This window comes from Rhinoraja longicauda, chromosome 34, assembly GCF_053455715.1.
Source record: "Rhinoraja longicauda isolate Sanriku21f chromosome 34, sRhiLon1.1, whole genome shotgun sequence".
NCBI classification, from domain to species: Eukaryota; Metazoa; Chordata; class Chondrichthyes; order Rajiformes; family Arhynchobatidae; genus Rhinoraja; species Rhinoraja longicauda.
The window spans coordinates 24545764-24564397 of NC_135986.1; the positions used below are offsets into that span (position 1 = coordinate 24545764).

The following is an 18634-nucleotide window of genomic DNA, read 5'->3' on the forward strand; positions in this document are numbered from 1 at the left end:
AAATGGTGAGACAGCTTCCAAACCGTCCCATCACGTACACTTCCCCCCCACCCCAGGGTCAGGCACAGTCTCTCGGTTCACGAGCTCGCCAGCCGCCCGCCACTGCTGCGGGCTGGAGGAGTCTGTGTTCCACGTGTACATGGAGTGTGTGAGTCTATGTACCACGTGTACATGGAGTGTGTGAGTCTATGTACCACGTGTACATGGAGTGTGTGAGTCTATGTACCACGTGTACATGGAGTGTGTGAGTCTATGTACCACGTGTACATGGAGTGTGTGAGTCTGTGTTCCACGTGTACACGGAGTGTGTGAGTCTGTGTACACGGAGTGTGTGAGTCTGTGTACACGGAGTGTGTGAGTCTGTGTACACGGAGTGTGTGAGTCTGTGTACATGGAGTGTATGTCTGTGTACACGGAGTGTGTGAGTCTGTGTACATGGAGTGTGTGAGTCTGTGTACACGGAGTGTGTGAGTCTGTGTACACGGAGTGTGTGAGTCTGTGTACATGGAGTGTATGTCTGTGTACCACGTGTACATGGAGTGTGTGAGTCTGTGTACACGGAGTGTGTGAGGTTGCAGCCCCTGTTCCAATATCTGTAAAGGGGCCTCTCCTTTGGGCTTCTGGCTGCCCCTCACACCCACCGCCCTCATCGTTGGCCACCCTGTGCGTAGGGGGAGAGTGTGGGGGGTGAAGATGTCCGGGTGGGGTTTGCTCCTGGGCCCGGCCAAGATGGCCGCCCGCGAGTCACGGCGCCAGGCGGGAGAGCGCTCTGCCCAAGGCGGCTGCCCGCCCCGTTTCCGGGGGTCACGTCCGTCCGTCCGCGCCCGGGTGGCGTTGGAGAGGGACCGCGTGCTGTCCACGGGCACCCTGGGGGATCTCCGGGACCGCTGGGGGTGGGGAATGCATCGTGGACAAGGATGGGGATCTAGCGATTTAATATTTATAATTGAAGAATATTTGTTTTATTTTGTATCAGGGTGGTGAGTTTGTTTTGTGTTGTTGGTCCTGTACATATCATTTTGGAAATAATTGATTAAAATTATTTTTCCTACAAACCCCCCACCCCCCAAAAGAAAAAAAACATGTAATTGGAACTCTTGACAAAACGCACAAACTTTGTTCTTTTAAACATCGTTTGGGACTTCGGCGGCACTCGATAAAGATCCCGTGTATCGCTGCAACTACGCGGGAGTTTCTTGAGAGGAGAGGGGAAAGAAATAAGAAAGGAAAATGGTAGGCAGAAGGGTTAGGGTAGAGAGATGGGGTTAGGGTGGCCCTTGTCCCATATTAGGCCTGGGGGGCGCTGTAGGCCCGGACGCTGTAGGCCCGGACAGTGTAGGCCCGGACGCTGTAGGCCCGGACAGTGTAGGCCTGGACAGTGTAGGACCGGACAGTGTAGGCCCGGACAGTGTAGGTCCGGACAATGTAGGCCTTGACAGTGTAGGCCCGGACAGAGTAGGCCCGGACAGTGTAGGCCCGGACAGTGTAGGCCCGGACAGTGTAGGCCCGGACAGTGTAGGCCCGGACAGTGTGAGTTTGCACAGTGTGAGTCCACTGAGTCCAGACAGTGTAGGCCCGGCAAGTGTGAGTCAGGGCAGTGTGAGTTCGGACAGTGTGAGTCCACTGAGTCCAGACAATGTGAGTCCGGACAGTGTGAGTCCGGACAGTGTAGGCCCGGACGCTGTAGGCCCGGACACTGTAGGCCCAGAGCTGTAGGCCCAGTGTAGGTCCGGACAGTGTAGGCCCAGACAGTGTAGGCCCGGCAAGTGTGAGTCTGGACAGTGTGAGTTCGAACAGTGAGTCCAGACAATGTGAGTCTGGACCGTGTGAGTCCGGTCAGTGTAGGCCTGCAGGCCACCTAACGGAGGTTACGTAGCAACCCACCTCCCAGCCCGGGCGGCCGCCATTGGTGGAGCGGGAGCACGTGGCCGCTGGCTGGGTGAGGTCACCTTTTGTCCCTTATTTGGGAGTGAGAAAGTTGGCAACCCTCGGTGGGGTACAATGTTTAATGTTTACATATTCTGTTGTGCTGCAGCAAGTAATAATTTAATTGTTCGATCTGTGGACATATGACAATAAAAACACTCTTGGGTCACAGTGGGGTATCGGGCCCCTCTGCCACGGCCTCCCCGTCCCGTTGCCCCTGGCAACCGTCTCCCCCGTGGGCTAGGAGGCAGGGGAAATGCAGGGCCTCTTGGTAGGCCGGCGGCAGGTCCCCCTCGGCCTCCTCCTCCTCCTCCTCCTCCTCCTCCTCCTCCTCTCCCTCCCCTACCACCACCACCACCTCCTCCTCCTCCTCGTCCCCTCTCCTCCTCCCCGGGCCCCCCAACCCTCCGCTGAGGCTCCTGAAGATGCAGGCCCGGCCCGAGGCCTGGAGGCGGCCCAGCGAGAAGCGGCTGCGGCTGAAGGGCAGGCGGAAGGGGCCCCCGGGCCTGGGGCCCCGGGAGGAGGGGAGCGAGCAGCTGCTGAGCGAGCGGCGGCAACAACAGCCGTGGCAGGGCCCCGGGTGGGGGCGGGAGTGTGGCCCGGCCTCCATCAGCAGGGCCTCGGAGTAGGTGGGCACCAGCTGGCGGTTGGTGCGGATGTGCCACTCCAGCTCCGTCACGTCCACCGTGGTGGTGCCGGCGGCGGCCCTGTTGTAGGAGGGAGGGCCCGCCTGCTCGTCGGGGGCCCCGAAGAGCTTCTCCACGTGGTAGTGGAGGCAGGCCGTGCGGTACTCGGCCAGCACCCGCAGGGGCCAGCTGAGGGCCAGCAGCGAGACGGTCCAGAATATGGAGCGTGACACGTACCAGGGTGGGCTCTTGGGGTCGGAGAGAGCCACCATTTGCTCCTTGAAGTCTACGTTCCTCAGGTGCATTCCCTCCCGGGCCTCCAGGTAGTCGTCAAGCCCCTCGTTGTCGCTGAAGAATCGGGCGCGCTGTGTGAGGTAGGCCGTCTCCGAGTCGGCCCCGGCGAAGCTGAAGCACTTGGTGAAGCGTAGGCGTGTGGCGGGCTGGTCGTCCAGGCCCGCCAGCGGCCGCGACACGTCCCGCACCCCGTGGCTCCCGTAGTCGAACTCGGACTCGGCCAGCCGTGTGTTGACCCGCTCGTGGTAGACCTGGGTGGTGGTGACGGCGTCTCCGTTGCGGTAGCGGGTAACCTGGCGCGTGCGGCGGGTGTAGTGGTAGCTGACCGCCCGCCACCAGATGCACGGGCTGGCCCTCCTCAGGCGCCGCACGCGCTCGTATACGCCGTGCACGTCCACCCGCTGCTGCCCCTCCCGGCCGGCGTGGCAGTGCCAGCACTCCACCAGGTACACCACGTACAGCATCAGCAGGAAGGCCAGGGGGATGTAGACATAGCCACTGGAGCAGGGGCTCTCATGGTAGACCATCGACTCCCCGCCTCCACCACCGCCCACGCCACCGCCACCGCCCACCACAGGGGGCCGCCGGAAGGACAGGCGGGTGACCGTGGACAGGTGGCACCAGGCCACCACGCCCACGCAGCCCAACATCAGGAGCGTGAGCACCAGGCATTTCCAGTGCGACTCGCGGCACAGCGAGGTGCTCAGAGACTGCTTCACGGGCCGCTGCTGTGGGGGGGGGGGGGGGCACGGGGAGGGGGGAGAGGGGAGAGGGGGGCACGGGGGAGAGGGAAGATGATGGAGGGGGGGACGGGTCACAGCAAGGGGAGAGAAGGGGGGAGGGGAAGCGGGAGAGGGGGTAGAGGGAGGGGTGGAGAGGGAGGGGTGGAGAGGGGTGGAGAAGGGGGGATGGAGGGGGGGAGAGGGAGGAGATGATGGAAGGGGGGACGAGTCCCAGCGAGGGGGGGAGGGGGATGGAGAGGGGTAGATGGGGAGGGGGAGAGGGGGAGATGGGGATGGAGAAGAGGGGAGAGGGGGAGGGGGATGGAGAGGGGGAAGAAGATGGAGTGGGGGACGGGTCCCAGTGAGGGGGGGAGGGGGATGGAGATGGAGAGGGGACGAGGGGGAGATGGGGGAAGGGTGATGGGGGGCAGGGGGAGATGGGGGAGGGGGAGAGAAGGGGAGATGGGGGAGGGGGAGATGATGGAGGGGGCGATGCGGGAGGGGGATGGAGATGGAGATGGGGAAAGGGGGGTTGGGGAGATGGGGAGAGGGTGAAGGGGGGAAGTTGGGGAGGGGGGAGATGGGGAGATGATGGAGAGGGAGATGGTGAGGGGGGAAGGGAGGGGGGAGAGGGGGAGGGGGAGATGATGGAAGGGGCACGGGTCACAGCGAGGGGGGGAGAAGGGGGGAGAAGGGGGGAGGGGGATGGAGAGGGGGAGGGGGTGAAGGGGGGGAGGGGGGAGATGATGGATGGGGGCACGCATCCCAACAAGGGGGGGAGGGGGAGAAGGGGGAGGGGGGAGGGGGAGAGGTGAGAAGGGGGGAGATGATGGAGGGGGCGGACGGGTCCCAGCGAGGGGGGAGGGGGGGGAGAAGGGGGGGAGAGGGGAAGGGCGAGATGCGGGGGGATGGAGATGGGGAAAGGGGGTTGGGGGAGATGGGGAGAGGGTGAAGGGGGGGAGATGGGGAGGGGGGAGATGGGGAGATGATGGAGAGGGAGATGGGGAGGGGAGGGGAGGGGGCAGAGGGGGAGATGTGGAGAGATTATGAGATTGGGAGATGGTGGAGGGGGAGAGGAGGAGGGGGGAGGTGGGGTGAGGGGAAATGGGGAGATGGGGAGGGAGAGAGGGGAGGGGGAGATGGGGAGAATGGGAGATGGGGAGGGAGGAGGGGAGATGGGGAAAGAGGGAGAGGGGGTGGGGAGATGGGGAGGGGGAGAGGATGAGAGGGGGAGATTTGGAGAGGGGGATTGGGGAGGGGGAGGTGGTGAGGGGAAATGGGGAGGGGGAGATGGCAGAAGGGAAATGAGGAGATGGGGTGGGGGGAAGGGGAGAGGGGGAGATGGGGAGAGGAGATGAAGGAAGGGGTGATGGGGAAAGGGGGAGATGGGGAGGTGGGTATAGGGGGAGATGGGGGAGGGGGTGAAGGGGGAAATGGGGAGATGGGTGGGGGGAGGGGGAGATGGGGGAGATGGGGAGGGGGTGATGGGGAGAGGGGGGTGAGGGGAAATGGAGGGGGGAGATGGGGAGAGGGGGAGATGGGGAGGTGGGGTATAGGGGAGATGGGGGGAGGGAGTGAAGGGGGAAATGGGGAGATGGGTGGGGGAGGGGGAGAGGGGGAGATGGGGAGGGAGAGATGGGGGAGGGGGGTGATGGGGAGAGGGGGGGAGGGGAAATGGAGGGGGGGAGATGGGGAGAGGGGGTATAGGGGGAGATGGGGAGGGGGTGAAGGGGGAAATGGGGAGATGGGTGGGGGGGAGGGGGGAGAGGGGGAGATGGGGGAGGGGGGTGATGGAGAGTGGGGGTGAGGGGAAATGGAGGGGGGGAAGATGGGGAGAGGGGGTGATGGGGAGAGGGGGGTGAGGGGAAATGGAGGGGGGAGATGGGGAGAGGGGGTATAGGGGGAGATGAGGGAGGGGGTGATGGAGAGTGGGGGTGAGGGGAAATGGAGGGGGGGAGATGGGAGAGGGGGGTGATGGGGAGAGGGGGTGTGGGGAATGGAGGGGGGAGATGTGGAGAGGGGGGTATAGGGGGAGATGAGGGAGGGGGTGAAAGGGGAAATGGGGAGAGATGGGGAGGGGGGAGTAGGGAGGGGGAGAGGGGAGGGGGAGACAGATTGAGGGACAGGCGTTGAGGGACACGTGGGAGGGTAAGGGGGAGAGGGTCAGGGGGAGAGAGAACGGGGGAGAGGAGAGGAAGGGGAGAGAGGGGGGAGGGGTGAGACACAAACAGAAAACAGTTCAGTCACATCACCAAAGAAACAACACAAAGTGCTGGAGTAACTCAGCGGGTCGGGCAGCATCTGTGGAGAACGTGGACAGGTACAAAGTGCTGGAGTAACTCAGCGGGTCGGGCAGCATCTGTGGAGAACGTGGACAGGTACAAAGTGCTGGAGTAACTCAGCGGGTCGGGCAGCATCTGTGGAGAACGTGGACAGGTGACGTTTCAGGTTAGGACCCTCGAAGAAGGGTCAAAGGGCTTGAGGTACAGAGAGAGGTTGAGCAGGCTGGGACTCTATTCCATGGAGCGCAGGAGGATGAGGGGTGATCTTATAGAGGTGGGCAAAATCAGGAGAGGTGAATGCACAGTCTTTCACCCAGAGTAGGGGAATCGAGAACCAGAGGACATTGGTTTAAGGTGAGAGGGGGAAAGATTTAACAGGAATCTAAGGGGTAACTTTTCCACACAAAGGGTGGTGGGTGTACGGAACGAGTTGCTGGAGGAAGTAGTTGAGGCTGGGACTATCGCAATGATAGATATGACCATAATGATTATAAAATGACTGGACAAGCTAGATGCAGGAAAAATGTTCCCAATGTTGGGGGAGTCCAGAACCAGGGGCCACACACACAGTCTAAGAATAAAGGGGAGGCTATTTAAAACTGAGGTGAGAAAAAACTTTTTCACCCAGAGAGTTGTGAATGTGTGAAATTCTCTGCCACAGAAGGCAGTGGAGGCCAATTCACTGGATGGATTTAAAAGAAAGAGTTAGATAGAGCTCTAGGGGCTAGCGGAATCAAGGGATATGGGGAGAAGGCAGGCACGGGGTACTGATTGTGGATGATCGGCCGTGACCACAATGAATGGCGGTGCGTACAGGCTCGAAGGGCCGAATGGCCTCCTCCTGCACCTATTTTCTATGTTTCTATGTTTTAATGTTTGGACTGGTGCATGGGTAGGGAAGGCTTAGAGGGGTATGGGCCAAATGCAGGCAGGTGGGACTAGTATAGATGGGGCATGTTGGGCCGAAGGGCCTGTTTCCATGCTGTGCGATTCAATAAATAGATGTGCAATGATCAGTAACGCGATAAGTTGTCGGTTGTAAGCGGCAACTCAGACCGTAATCTTGCAAACCAAGGTATCACGGCCAGAGACCCGGGTTCCATCCTGACTACGGGCGCCGTCTGTACGGAGTTTGTATGTTCTAGGTGACAGTGTGAGTGGAGTTTGTACAAAGTTAGGTGTCAGTGTGAACTGTGAGGAAGATGCTATGAGGTTGCAGGGTGACTTGGACAGGTTGTGTGAGTGGGCGGATGCATGGCAGATGCAGTTTAATGTGGACAAGTGTGAGGTTATCCACTTTGGTGGCAAGAATAGGAAGGCAGAGTATTATCTGAATGGTGTCAAGTTAGGAAAAGGGGACGTACAACGAGATCTGGGTGTCCTAGTGCATCAGTCACTGAAAGGAAGCATGCAGGTACAGCAGGCAGTGAAGAAAGCCAATGGAATGTTGGCCTTCATAACAAGAGGAGTTGAGTATAGGAGCAAAGAGGTCCTTCTACAGTTGTACAGGGCCCTAGTGAGACCGCACCTGGAGTACTGTGTGCAGTTTTGGTCTCCAAATTTGAGGAAGGATATTCTTGCTATTGAGGGCGTGCAGCGTAGGTTCACCAGGTTAATTCCCGGAATGGCGGGACTGTCATATGTTGAAAGACTGGAGCGACTAGGTTTGTATACACTGGAATTTAGAAGGATGAGAGGGGATCTTATCGAAACGTATAAAATTATTAAGGGGTTGGACACGTTAGAGGCAGGAAACATGTTCCCAATGTTGGAGGTGTCCAGAACCAGGGGCCACAGTTTAAGAATAAGGGGTCGGCCATTTAGAACTGAGATGAGGACAAACTTTTTTAGTCAGAGAGTTGTGAATCTGTGGAATTCTCTGCCTCAGAGGGCAGTGGAGGCCAATTCTCTGAATACATTCAAGAGAGATAGAGCTCTTAAGGATAGCGGAGTCAGGGGGTATGGGGAGAAGGCAGGAACGGGGTACTGATTGAGAATGATCAGCCATGATCACATTGAATGGCGGTGCTGGCTCGAAGGGCCGAATTGCCTCCTCCTGTACCTATTGTCTATTGTCTATTGTTCTCCCCGTGACCTGCGTGGGTTTTTATCCGGGTGCTCCGGTTTCCTCCAAAGACGTGCGGGTTTGTAGGATAAATTGCCCCTTAGTGTGCCGGGAGTGGGTGAGGAAGTGGGATAACGTGGAACTAGAGTGAACTGGCGATCGATGGTCGGAATTGGACACCAAGTGCCGGAGTAACTCAGCGGGTCAGGCAGCATCTCTGGGTCAGAACCCTTCGGATTCAGAACCCTTTAGACTCGGTCGGTGTGGACTCGATGGGCCAAAGGGCCTGTTTCCATGCTGTATAACTAGAAACATAGAAACATAGACAATAGGTGCAGGAGTAGGCCATTCGGCCCTTCGAGCCTGTACGCACCGCCATTCAATATGATCATGGCTGATCATCCAGCTCAGTAGCCTGTACCTGCCTTCTCTCCATACCCCCTGATCCCTTTAGCAAACAGGGCCACATCTAACTCCCTCTTAAATATAGCCAATGAACTGGCCTCAACTACCTTCTGTGGCAGAGAATTCCACAGATTCACCACTCTCTGTGTGAAGAAATGTTTTCTCATCTCGGTCCTAAAAGACTTCCCCCTTATCCTTAAGCTGTGACCCCTGGTTCTGGACTCCCCCAACATCTGGGAACAATCTTCTCGCATCTAGCCTCTCCAACCCCTTAAGAATTTTATATGTTTCTATAAGATCCCCCCTCAATCTTCTAAATTCCAGCGAGTACAAGCCGAGTCTATCCAGTCTTTCTTCATATGAAAGTCCCGCCATCCCAGGGATCAATCTGGTGAACCTTCTCTGTACTCCCTCTAAGGCAAGAACGTCTTTCCTCAGATTCGGAGACCAAAACTGCACACAATACTCCAGGTGCGGTCTCACCAAGGCCCTGTACAACTGCAGAAGAACCTCCCTGCTCCTAAACTCAAATCCTCTTGCTATGAATGCCAACATACCATTCGCTTTCTTCACTGCCTGCTGCACCTGCACGCTTGCTTCCAATGACTGGTGTACCATGACACCCAGGTCATGTTGCATCTCCCCCTCTCCTAACCGTTCACCATTCAGGTAATACTCTGCTTTCCTGTTCTTGCCGCCAAAGTGGATAACTAAACTAAATCCAAAAGGGACAGGGGTCACGGCCGAACCGAGAAAGCCAAGAACTGGCGCTCTACCACGCTGAGAACTATATTCTGCAATCTGTATCTTCCCCTTTGCTCTACCTGTTGTATGTGAGTTTGACTTGATTGATTGTATCTATGTATGGTGTATCTGATCTTAGTTTAGAGATACAGCACGGAAACAGGCCCTTCGGCCCACCGGGTCCGTGCCGCCCAGCGATCCCCGCACACTAACACTATCCTACACACACTAGGGACAATTTTTACATTTACCAAGCCAATTAACCCACAAACCCGCACGTCTTTGGAGTGTGGGAGGAAACCGGAGATCTCGGAGAAAACCCACGCAGGTCACGGGGAGAACGTACAAACTCCGTACAGACGGCGCCCGTAGTCGGGTTAGAACCCGGGTCTCCGGCGCTGTATTCGCTGTAAGGCGGCAACTCTACCACCGCGCCACCCTATCTGATCTGTTTAGATAGCATGTAGAACAAAGCTTTTCACTGTACCTCGGTACACGGGACAATAATAAACCTGAGCAATCTTCCCGAGCTCAGCGGTAGAGTTGCTGCCTCACAGCCCCAGAGACCCGGGTTCGATCCCGACTATGGGGGCTGTAACAGGTTCACAGGTTTATAGGAGTATCCATTTATAGGAGTATAGGTTTATAGGTGTATATAGACCTATAAACCTAGGTCTGAAGAAGGGTCTTGACCCGAAACGTCGCCCATTCCTTCTCTCCTGAGATGCTGCCTGACCCGCTGAGTTACTCCAGCATTTTGTGAATAAATACCTTAGGTTTATAGGAGTATCATTCGGCCCATCGAGTCCACTCAGCCATTCAATCACGGCTGACCTATCTCTCCCTCCTAACCCCATTCTCCTGCCTTCTCCCTTGATACCCGTTCTAATCAAGAATTTGCCTATCTCTGTCTCAAAAATATCCATTGACTTGGCCTCCACAGCCCTCTGTGGCAATGAGTTCCACAGATTAACTACCCTCTGACTAAAGAAGTTCCTTCTCACCTCTTTTCTAAAAGAACGCCCTTTAATTCTGAGGCTGTGCCCTCTGGTCCTAGACTCTCCCACCAGTGGAAACATCCTCTCCACATCCACTCTATCCAGGCCTTTCATCATTCTGTACGTTTCAATGAGGTCCCCCCTCGACCTTCTAAACCCCAGCGAGTACAGGCCCAGTGCCCGCAAACGCTGATCATATTGTAACATGCTCATCGTACGAGTTTGTACGTTCTCTCCCCGTGACCTGCGTGGGTTTTCTCCGGGTGCTCCGGTTTCCTCCCACACTCCAAAGACGTGCGGGTTTGCGGGTTAATCGGCTTCGGTAATATTGTAAAGTTGTCCCTAGTGTGTGTAGGATAGTGTTAGTGTGCGGGGATCGCTGGTCAGCACGGACCCGGTGGGCCGAAGGGCCTGTTTCCACGCTTTATGTCCGAAGTAAAAACTAAACCAGACAGTAAAACTAGTAGTGTGTTGGAGGGAACTGCAGACGCTGGTTTACACCGAAGATAGACACAAAATGCTGGAGTAACTCAACGGGACGGGCAGCATCTCTGGAGAGAAGGAACGGGTGACGTTTTGGGTCGAGATCCTTCTTCACGTCACCCATTCCTTCTCTCCAGAGATGCGGCCATTTTGAGTCTATCTTCAGTCTATTTCCAGTCAGAGAGTTGTGAATCTGTGGAATTCTCTGCCTCAGAAGGCAGTGGAGGCCAATTCTCTGAATGCATTCAAGAGAGAGCTGGATAGAGCTCTTAAGGATAGCGGAGTCAGGGGGTATGGGGAGAAGGCAGGAACGGGGTACTGATTGAGAATGATCTGCCATGATCACATTGAATGGCGGTGCGTACAGGCTCGAAGGGCCGAATGGCCTCCTCCTGCACCTGTTAGCAAATTTGCAGATGATACTAAGTTGGGGGGTAGTGTGAATTGTGAGGAAGATGCAATAAGGCTGCAGGGTGACTTGGACAGGTTGTGTGAGTGGGCGGATACATGGCAGATGCAGTTTAATGTAGATAAGTGTGAGGTTATTCACTTTGGAAGTAAGAATAGAAAGGCAGATTATTATCTGATTGGTGTCAAGTTAGGAGGAGGGGGAGTTCAACGAGATCTAGGTGTCCTAGTGCATCAGTCAATGAAAGGAAGCATGCAGGTACAGCAGGCAGTGAAGAAAGCCAATGGAATGTTGGCCTTCATAACAAGAGGAGTTGAGTATAGGAGCAAAGAGGTCCTTCTACAGTTGTACCGGGCCCTGGTGAGACCGCACCTGGAGTACTGTGTGCAGTTTTGGTCTCCAAATTTGAGGAAGGATATTCTTGCTATGGAGGGCGTGCAGCGTAGGTTCACTAGGTTAATTCCCGGAATGGCGGGACTGTCGTATGTTGAAAGGCTGGAGCGATTGGGCTTGTATACACTGGAATTTAGAAGGATGAGGGGGGATCTTATTGAAACATATAAGATAATTAGGGGATTGGACACATTAGAGGCAGATAACATGTTCCCAATGTTGGGGGAGTCCAGAACAAGGGGCCACAGTTTAAGAATAAGGGGTAGGCCATTTAGAACGGAGATGAGGAAGAACTTTTTCAGTCAGAGGGTGGTGAAGGTGTGGAATTCTCTGCCTCAGAAGGCAGTGGAGGCCAGTTCGTTGGATGCTTTCAAGAGAGAGCTGGATAGAGCTCTTAAGGATAGCGGAGTGAGGGGGTATGGGGAGAAGGCAGGAACGGGGTACTGATTGAGAATGATCAGCCATGATCACATTGAATGGCGGTGCGTACAGGCTCGAAGGGCCGAATGGCCTCCTCCTGCACCTATTGTCTATTGAAAGGAGTAGGACAACGAGGTTGGGGGAAGTGTGGAGAGCGAGGGGATGCAAGGGTTACCTGAAATTAGAGAAAACAATATTCATACCACAGGATACAGACACAAAGTGCTGGAGTAACTCAGCGGGTCAGGCAGCATCGCTGGAGAGAAGGAATGGGTGACGTTTCGGGTCGAGACCCTTCTTCAGACCGAGAGTCAGGGGAAAGTGTCCTGGGCCTCCTCCACTGTCAGAGTGAGGCCCAGCGCAAACTGGAGGAACAGCACCTCATATTTCGCTTGGGGCAGCTCGCACACCCCAGCGGTATGAACATTGACTTCACCAACTTCAAGTAGGCCTCTCTCTCTCCATCCCCTCCCCCTTCCCAGTTCTCCCAGCAGTCTGACTGTCCCCGACTACATTCTATCTCTGTCAGCTTTGTTGTTGTTAACCTTCTTCCAGCTAACAGCGATCTCTTCTACATTTTCATCGGGTCATTAATGATAGGAGTAGAATTAGGCCATTCGGCCCATCAAGTCTACACCACCATTCATAGAAACATAGAAAATAGGTGCAGGAGTAGGCCATTCGGCCCTTCGAGCCTGTACGCACCGCCATTCAATATGATCATGGTTGATCATCCAGCTCAGTATCCCATACCTGCCTTCTCTCCATACCCCCTGATCCCTTTAGCCACAAGGGCCACATCTAACTCCCTCTTAAATATAGCCAATGAACTGGCCTCAACTACCTTCTGTGGCAGAGAATTCCACAGATTCACCACTCTCTGTGTGAAGAAATGTTTTCTCATCTCGGTCCTAAAAGACTTCCCCCTTATCCTTAAACTGTGACCCCTTGTTCTGGACTTCCCCAACATCGGGAACAATCTTCCTGCATCTAGCCTGTCCAACCCCTTAAGAATTTTATATGTTTCTGTAAGATCCCCCCTCAGTCTTCTAAATTCCAGCGAGTACAAGCCCAGTCTATCCAGTCTTTCTTCATATGAAAGTCCTGCCATCCCAGGGATCAATCTGGTGAACCTTCTCTGTACTCCCTCTAAGGCTAGAATGTCTTTCCTCAGATTAGGAGACCAAAACTGTACACAATACTCCAGGTGTGGTCTCACCAAGGCCCTGTACAACTGCAGCAGAACCTCCCTGCTCCTATACTCAAATCCTCTTGCTATGAATGCCAACATACCATTCGCTTTCTTCACTGCCTGCTGCACCTGCATGTTTGCTTTCAATGACTGGTGCACCATGACACCCAGGTCACGTTGCATCTCCCCTTTTCCTAATTGGCCACCATTCAGATAATACTCTGCTTTCCTGTTCTTGCCGCCAAAGTGGATAACCTCACATTTATCCACATTATATTGCATCTGCCATGCATTTGCCCACTCGCCTAATCTATCCAAGTCACTCTGCAGCCTCCTAGCATCCTCCTCGCAGCTAACACTGCCCCCAGCTTCGTGTCATCCGCAAACTTAGAGATGTTGCATTCAATTCCCTCGTCCAAATCATTAATATATAATCATGGCTGATCTATCTCTCCCTCCTAACCCTATTCTCCTGCCTTCTCCCCGTAACTCCTGACACCCGCACTGATCAAGAATCTGACACCCGTACTAATCACGAATCTATCTATCTCTTAAAAATATCCACTGACTTGGCCTCCACAGCCTTCAGACTGAGAGTCATGGGGAGAGGGAAATCTGGAGATAAGGCTCCACAGCCTTGTGTGGCAAGGAATTCCACAGATTCACCACTCCTTGATTTTAGTTTCAGTTTATCATATCATATCATATATATACAGCCGGAAACAGGCCTTTTCGGCCCTCCAAGTCCGTGCCGCCCAGTGAATCCCGTACATTAACACTATCCTACACCCACTAGGGACAATTTTTTACATTTACCCAGCCAATTAGCCTACATACCTGTACGTCTTTGGAGTGTGGGAGGAAACCGAAGATCTCGGAGAAAACCCACGCAGGTCACGGGGAGAACGTACAAACTCCTTACAGTGCAGCACCCGTAGTCAGGATCGAACCTGAGTCTCCGGCGCTGCATTCGCTGTAAAGCAGCAACTCTACCGCTGCGCTACCATTTAGAATAGAGATACAGCGCGGAAACAGGCCCTTCGGCCCACCGGGTCCGCGCCGACCAGCGATCCCCGCACGTTAAATCTCCATCCGCTTTGTCCCGTTTTCACACCTCACACTTCCTTATCTCTGTATCTCCCTCTCCCCGTGACTCTCAGTCTGAAGAAGGGTCTCGACCCGAAACGTCGCCCATTCCTTCTCTCCAGAGATGCTGCCCGTCCCGCTGAGTTACTCCAGCTTTTTTTGTGTCCGAGTGGTTTGTCAAATTGCCCAAATTACTCAGCCGTGCTAAATGTGCAGGAAAAGCATTGAGATTGCAGAATGACCTAAAGGGTCAAACACTGGACCAGAATTATCGAAACCAATAGGCTCGAGAGTCTCCGTTGAAACGTTTCCAAGCTTTGTAACGCAAGAAGAATTAGGTGTCACAAATAGAATTAATGGGTGCAACGTGATCTTCTGCACAGGGATGCAAGGTGACCTGAATATGCTGCAGTGCTGGGCATTTACCAGGAGGCTGTACATGAGGAGGTTTACGAGAACGATCTCAGGAATGAGTGGGTTAACATACGATGAGCGTTTGTGGGCACTGGGCCTGTACTCGCTGGAGTTTAGAAGGTTGAGGGGGGGACCTCGTTGAAACGTAACAGAATAACCAAAGGCAGACATAAAATGTTGGAGTAACTCAGCGGGTCGGGCAGCATTTCGGGAGAGAAGGAATGGGTGACGTTTCGGGTCGAGACCCTTCTTCAGGCTGAGTCACTGGAAAGACATTCTAGCCTTAGAGGGAGTACAGAGAAGGTTCACCAGATTGATCCCTGGGATGGCAGGACTGGATAGACTCGGCTTGTACTCGCTGGAATTTAGAAGATTGAGGGGGGATCTTATAAAAACGTACAAAATTCTTAAGGGGTTGGACAGGCTGGATGCAGGAAGATTGTTCCCGATGTTGGGGAAGTCCAGAACCAGGGGTCACAGCTTAAGGATAAGGGGATTTATTCACAAAATGCTGGAGTAACTCAGCAGGTCAGGCAGCATCTCGGGAGAGAAGGAATGGGTGACGTTTCGGGTCGAGACCCTTCTTCAGACTGAAGGGGGAAGTCTTTTAGGACCGAGATGAGAAAACATTTCTTCACACAGAGAGTGGTGAGTCTGTGGAATTCTCTGCCACAGAAGGTAGTTGAGGCCAGTTCATTGGCTATATTTAAGAGGGGGTTAGATGTGGCCCTTGTGGCTAAAGGGATCAGGGGGTATGGAGAGAAGGCAGGTACGGGATACTGAGTTGGGTGATCAGCCATGATCATATTGAATGGCGGTGCTGTCTCGAGGGGCCGAATGGCCTACTCCTGCACCTATTTTCTATGTTTCTATGTTTCTATGAGAGGGAGATACGGAGACAAGGAAGTGTATGGTGTGAAAATGGGACAAAGTGGATGGAGTTATCCAGCATTTAGTGTCCATCTTCGATTTAAACCAGCATCTGCAGTTTTTTTTCTCTACAATAATGAAAGGCATAGGTAGAGTGGATGTGGAGAGGATGGTTCCACTGGTAGGAGAGTCTAGGACCAGAGGGCACAGCCTCAGAATTAAAGGGCGCTCTTTTTATAAAGGAGGTGAGGAGGAACTTCTTTAGTCAGAGGGTGGTGAATCTGTGGAACTCATTGCCACAGGGGGCTGGGGAGGCCAGGTCAGTGGATATTTTTCTAAGATATATAAGAAAATAACTGCAGATGCTGGTACAAATCGATTTATTCACAAAATGCTGGAGTAACTCAGCAGGTCAGGCAGCATCTCGGGAGAGAAGGAATAGAATTTTTCTAAGGCGGACATAGATATATTCTTGATTAGAACGGGCGTCAAGGTTTATGGGGAGAAGGCAGGAGAATGGGGTTAGGAGGCAAAGATCAGCCATGATTGAATGGCGGAGTGGACTCGATGGGCCGAATGGCCTAATTCTACTCCGATAACTTGTGAACTTGCCTTGGGAGAGACACGGCAAGCACAGGAGAGGGGGGAGGATGAGTTTGGTTTAGCCTAGCTTTTTGTCACGTGTACTGAGGTACAGTGAAAAGCTTTTTGTTGCATGCTAACCAGTCAACGGAAAGACAACACATGATCACATTCGTACCATCCACAGTGAACAGATACAAGATAAAGGGAATTACGTTTAGGTCACAAGGTCGGAAGGGCATAAGTGATAGGAGCAGAATTAGGCCATTCGGCCCATCAAGTCTCCTCCACCATTCAATCATGGCTGATCTATCTCTCCCTCCTAACCCCATTCTCCTGCCTTCTCTCAAAACCCCTGACACCCGCACTAATCAAGAATCTAACCATCTCTGCCTTGAAAATATCCACTGACTTGTGGCCTCCACAGCCGTCTGTGGCAAAGAATCCCACAGATTCACCACCCTCTAGCTAAAGAAATTGTTCCTCATCTACTTCTTCATTCTGAGGCTGTGCCCTCTGGTCCTAGACTCTCCCACCAGTGGAAACATCCTCCCCACATCCACTCTATCCAGGCCTTTCATTATTCGATACGTTTCAATGAGGTCCCCCCTCATTCTTCTAAACTCCAGCAAGTACAGGCCCAGTGCCCACAAACGCTCATCATACGTTAACCCACTCATTCCTGGGATCGTTCTCGTAAACCTCCTCTGGACCCTCTCCAGAGCCGGCACGCCCTTCCTCAGATATGGGGCCCAAAACTGCTCACAGTACTACAAATGCGGCCTGACCAGCACCTTATAGAGCCTCGGCATTACATAGCGGCACGGTGGCGCAGCGGTAGAGTTGCCGCCTTACAGCGAATGCAGCGCCGGAGACTCAGGTTCGATCCTGACTACGGGCGCCGTCTGTACGGAGTTTGTACGTTCTCCCCGTGACCTGCGTGGGTTTTCTCCGAGATCTTCGGTTTCCTCCCACACTCCAAAGACGTGCGGGTATGTAGGTTAATTGACTGGGTAAATGTAAAAATTGTCCCTAGTGTGTGTAGGATAGTGTTAGTGTGCGGGGATCGCTGGGCGGCGCGGACCGGGTGGGCCGAAGGGCCTGTTTCCGCCCTGTATCTCTAAATAAAAATCTAAAATCCCTGTTTTTTGTGTTCTAGTCCTCTCTAATTAAATGCTAGCATTGCGTTTGCCTGCCGTACTACCGATTCGACTTGCAAATTAATCCTGCACCACCACTCCCAAGTCCCTTTACACCTCCGATTTTTGGATTCTCTCTCCATTTAGAAAATAGTCTACGCCTTTATTCCCACCACCAAAATGCACGACTCCACACTTTGCCACACTGTATTCCTTCTGCCACTTCTCTGCCCACTCTCCCAACCTGTCCACGTCCTTCTGCTGAGTCCCTGCTTTCTCTACACCACCTGCCCCTCCACCTATCTTCGTAGGTTAATTCCCGGAATGGCGGGACTGTCGTATGTTGAAAGACTGGAGCGACTAGGCTTTTATACGCTGGAATTTAGAAGGATGAGAGGGGATCTTATCGAAACGTATAAGATTATTAAGGGGTTGGACACGTTAGAGGCAGGAAACATGTTCCCGATGTTGGGGGAGTCCAGAACCAGGGGCCACACACAGTTTAAGAATAAGGGGTCGGCCATTTAGAACGGAGATGAGGAAAAACTTTTTCAGTCAGAGAGTTGTGAATCTGTGGAATTCTCTGCCTCAGAAGGCAGTGGAGGCCAATTCTCTGAATGCATTCAAGTGAGAGCTAGATAGAGCTCTTAAGGATAGCGGAGTCAGGGGGTATGGGGAGAAGGCAGGAACGGGGTACTGATTGTGGATGATCAGCCATGATCACATTGAATGGCGGTGCTGGCTCGAAGGGCCGAATGGCCTCCTCCTGCACCTATTGTCTATTGCCTTTATTCCTACCACCAAAATGCACGACTCCACACTTTGCCACACTGTATTCCTTCTGCCACTTCTCTGCCCACTCTCCCAACCTGTCCACGTCCTTCTGCTGAGTCCCTGCTTTCTCTACACCACCTGCCCCTCCACCTATCTTAGTGTAATTCGCAAACTTGGCCCCAAAGCCTTCATTCCCCTCGTCCAAATCAGTAATATACAACGTGAAGAGCAGGTGGCCCCAGCACCGAGCCCTGCGGAACTCCGCTAGTCAATGGCGGCCTACTAGAAAAGGCCTCCCTTTATTGCCACTCTTTGTCTTCTGCCATCCAGCCAACCCGCTGTCCATGTCTGTTTAGTCTTGTTTAGAGATACAGCGCGGAAACAGGCCCTTCGGCCCACCGGGTCCGCGCCGACCAACGATCCCCGCACACTAACACCATCCTACACACACTGGGGACAATTTTTACATTTACCGAGCCAAATAATCTACAAACCCGCACGTCTTTGGAGTGTGGGAGGAAACCGAAGATCTCGGAGAAAACCCACGCATGTCACGTACAAACTCCGTACAGACAGCGCCTGTGGTCGGGATCGAACCCGGGTCTCCAGCACTAAATTCGCTGTAAGGCAGCAACTCTACCGCTGCGCCACCGTGACCGCCCTCTGCTCTTTGATACCGTGTGCTCGCATCTTCCTTAGCAGCCTCACGGGTGGCACCTTACCAAAGGCTTTCTGAAGAAGGGTCTCGACCCGAAACGTCACCTGTTCCGTCCTCTCTCGAGATGCTGCCTGACCCCCTGAGTTACTCCA

The 18634-nt window shown here is 53.9% G+C and overlaps 1 pseudogene across 1 annotated transcript in view; it reads right to left on the reverse strand.

Annotated features, from left to right (window-relative positions):
- Positions 1-1870: 1870 nt before the first annotated feature.
- The window catches only part of LOC144609723 (transmembrane protein 151B pseudogene), a 45764-nt pseudogene continuing 29000 nt past the window's right edge, over positions 1871-18634 (reverse strand). The window contains exon 2 of the transcript XR_013549349.1: positions 1871-3571. The product of XR_013549349.1 is annotated as a transmembrane protein 151B pseudogene (transcript). The remainder of the gene's footprint in view (positions 3572-18634) is intronic.